Genomic DNA, 3,089 nt, shown 5'->3' with positions numbered 1-3,089 from the left:
GTGTGTCATTTTCGATGGTTCTGTGACAGCGTCTCTGGACTGCTTTAATGAATTCTCCTAGCCTGCTTTCTGCTCTCTCACTTAAGTTACTTTAACATCTACTTCAAGTCTTAACCCACACTAGTTCTGTTTAAGCACTTACAGCTCTCCTCCTTTTTACGACTTCCCTGTTAATCTCTTAGCTGTTGTTTGCACTTTACTAGCCTTGGTAGATACATTAGCTTTACAGTTAGTGATGGCTTCTCCCTCTGCTCTTTCTTGCTCAGTGTGCCAAATATTTAGCTATGGCTCTGCCTCCTTTAGCGACAGTGGTAACTGTAACAAGTGTAGCTTATTTGCTGCGTTGGAGGCGAGGCTTAGTGAATTAGAAACGCGGCTCCGCACCATGGAAAACCATTCAGTAGCTGCGGTAGTTAGCCAGTCCCCTGTAGCCGGTACAGAGCCACATAGCATAGCCTCCGCTAGCGGTCCTCCGGTAACGCCCGTGCAGCCGGGAGGTTGGGTAACCATTTGCCAGAGGCATAGCTCCAAGCCGAAGCTCACGGCTCACCACCAGCCTGTTCATGTTTCCAACCGCTTATCCCCACTCAGCGACACACCTACTGAGGATAAAACTGGTTATTGGCAGCTCTATTCTGAGGAATGTGAAGTTAGCAACACCAGCGGCCATTGTCACATGTATCCCTGGGGCCAGAGCGGGCAACACTGAATCAAATTTAAAACTGCTGGCTAAAGCTAAACGTAAATTCAGTAAGATTGTTATTCACGTTGGCGGCAATGACACCCGGTTACGCCAATGGGAGGTCACTAAAATTAATATTGCCTCGGTGTGTGAATATGCAAAAACGATGTCGGACTCCGTAGTTTTCTCTGGACCCCTCCCAAATCTGACCAGTGATGACATGTTTAGCCACATGTCATCATTTAATCGCTGGTTTAATCATCTGGTCTTATTAGGAGAGACGGCATTCATCCCACTTTGGATGGAGCTGCTCTCATTTCTAGGAACCTGGCAAACTTTATTAGTAATTCAAATCCCTGACAACCCAGAGTTGAGACCAGGACTCGGAGACGCAGTCCTATACGCCTCTCTGAGCTTCTAGTTCAGTTACCCAGCCATGGTTTTCATAGTTGTATACAAACGGTGTCTGTCCCCCGACTACCTAAATTATTTAAATCCAAAATTAAACAAAGAGGAGTTGTGCATAACAACCTCATAAAAATTAAAACCTCTTCTGTGACAGAAAGACAAAACAGGAGAATTAAATGCGGACTGTTAAATATCAGGTCTCTATCGTCTAAAGCAGTGTTAGTAAATGAATTAATATCAGATAATCATATTGATTTACACAGTCTCACTGAAACCTGGCTATGTCAAGATGAATATGTTAGTCTAAATGAATCCACTCCTCCCAGTTATAATAATACCCACATTCCTCGAGGCAGCGGCCGAGGAAGGGGAGTTGCAGCCATTTTTAACTCTAGCCTGTTAATCAGCCCTAAACTTAGACTAGATTATAATTCATTTGAAAGCCTCGTTCTTAGTCTTTTACATTCGACCTGGAAAACCTTGCAGCCACTTTTATTTGTTATAGTGTACTGTGTTCCTGGCCCGTATTCTGAATTTGTATCTGAAGTTTTTATCCAGTTTAGTTCTGAAATCAGATAAAGTTATTATTGTAGGCGATTTTAACATTCATGTCGACGTTGATAATGACTCCCTGGCTACCGCGTTTATCTCATTATTAGACTCCATTGGCTTCAGTCAGGGTGTACATGAACCCACTCACTGTTTTAACCATACCCTCGATCTAGTTCTGACATATGGAATTGAAATTGATAACCTAACAGTCTTTCCACAGAATCCCTCGCTATTGGGTCATTATTTGATTACTTTTGATTTCTTTTTACTCGATTACACGCCACTCAGCAACAGTTACTATACCAGATGTTTATCAGATAGTGCTGTCACAAAATTTAAGGAAATGATTACTCCGTCGTTAAATTCAATACCAAGTCCCTCAGTAACAGATGTTACCCGTACCGACTTTGATCATCTTGTCGATAGCGCCGTAGGCTCGCTGTGAACAACACTCGACTCTGTAGCTCCTCTTAAAAAGAAGTTAACAAAGCAAAGAAAGTTCGCTCCTATAACTCTCAAACCTGTAAGTTAAAACAAATTGGAAATTTGAAAGGAATTGGCGATTAACCAAACTGGAAGAATCTCGTTTAATCTGGACAGACAGTCTAAAAACTTATAAGAGGGGCCTCCGCAATGCCAGAGCAAACTATTACTCAGCATTAATAGAAGACAATAAGAACAACCCCAGGTTTCTTTTCAGCACTGTAGCCAGGCTGACTGAGAGTCACAGCTCTATTGAGCCTTGTATTCCTTTAGCCCTTAGCAGTAATGATTTTCTGAGCTTTTTTAATGACAAAATTCTAACTATTAGAGGCAAAATTCATGACCTATCTAACCTCAAACACAGCTGTAAGACCTAATATATATTTAGATTGCTTCTCCCCGATTTCTCTTCAAGAATTGACCGCAGTGATTTCTTCATCTAAATCATCAACGTGTCTCTTAGACCCCATCCCAACTAGGCTACTTAAGGAGGTCTTTCCTTTAGTTAACACTCATATATTAGATATGATCAATATATCCTTATTAACAGGCTATGTACCACAGTCTTTTAAGGTAGCTGTAATTAAACCTCTCCTAAAAAAGTCCACCCTGGATCCAGAGGTGTTACCCAACTATAGACCAATATCTAATCTTTCCTTTCTTTCAAAGATCCTTGAGAAGGTAGTCGCAGACCAGCTGTGTGATTTTCTCCATGACTCATCTCTGTACTTGTTTTATTAGATCTTAGTGCAGCGTTTGACACTACTGACCATCAAATTCGGCTACAAAGACTGGAACATTTAATTTAAGGTTCTGTACTGAGCTGGTTTAAATCTTATTTATCTGATCGTTTTCAGTTTGTTGACGTTCATAATGAATCATCCTTACGTACTAAAGTTTGTTTTGGAGTTCCACAAGGCTCTGTGCTCAGACCAATCCTATTTACTCTATATATGCTTCCTTT

At 41.2% G+C, this 3,089-nt stretch overlaps 1 pseudogene; it reads left to right on the top strand.

Moving 5' to 3' along the window:
* The first annotated feature begins 235 nt into the window (after nucleotides 1–235).
* LOC125904301 (uncharacterized) lies at nucleotides 236–1,018 on the top strand (annotated as a pseudogene).
* The last annotated feature ends 2,071 nt before the right edge of the window (nucleotides 1,019–3,089 follow it).

The sequence above is a fragment of the Epinephelus fuscoguttatus genome, linkage group LG17, assembly GCF_011397635.1.
Source record: "Epinephelus fuscoguttatus linkage group LG17, E.fuscoguttatus.final_Chr_v1".
Classification (NCBI taxonomy): Eukaryota; Metazoa; Chordata; class Actinopteri; order Perciformes; family Serranidae; genus Epinephelus; species Epinephelus fuscoguttatus.
The sequence above is the reverse complement of the archived record's forward strand: the minus strand, read 5'-3'. Positions and strand labels throughout refer to the sequence as shown.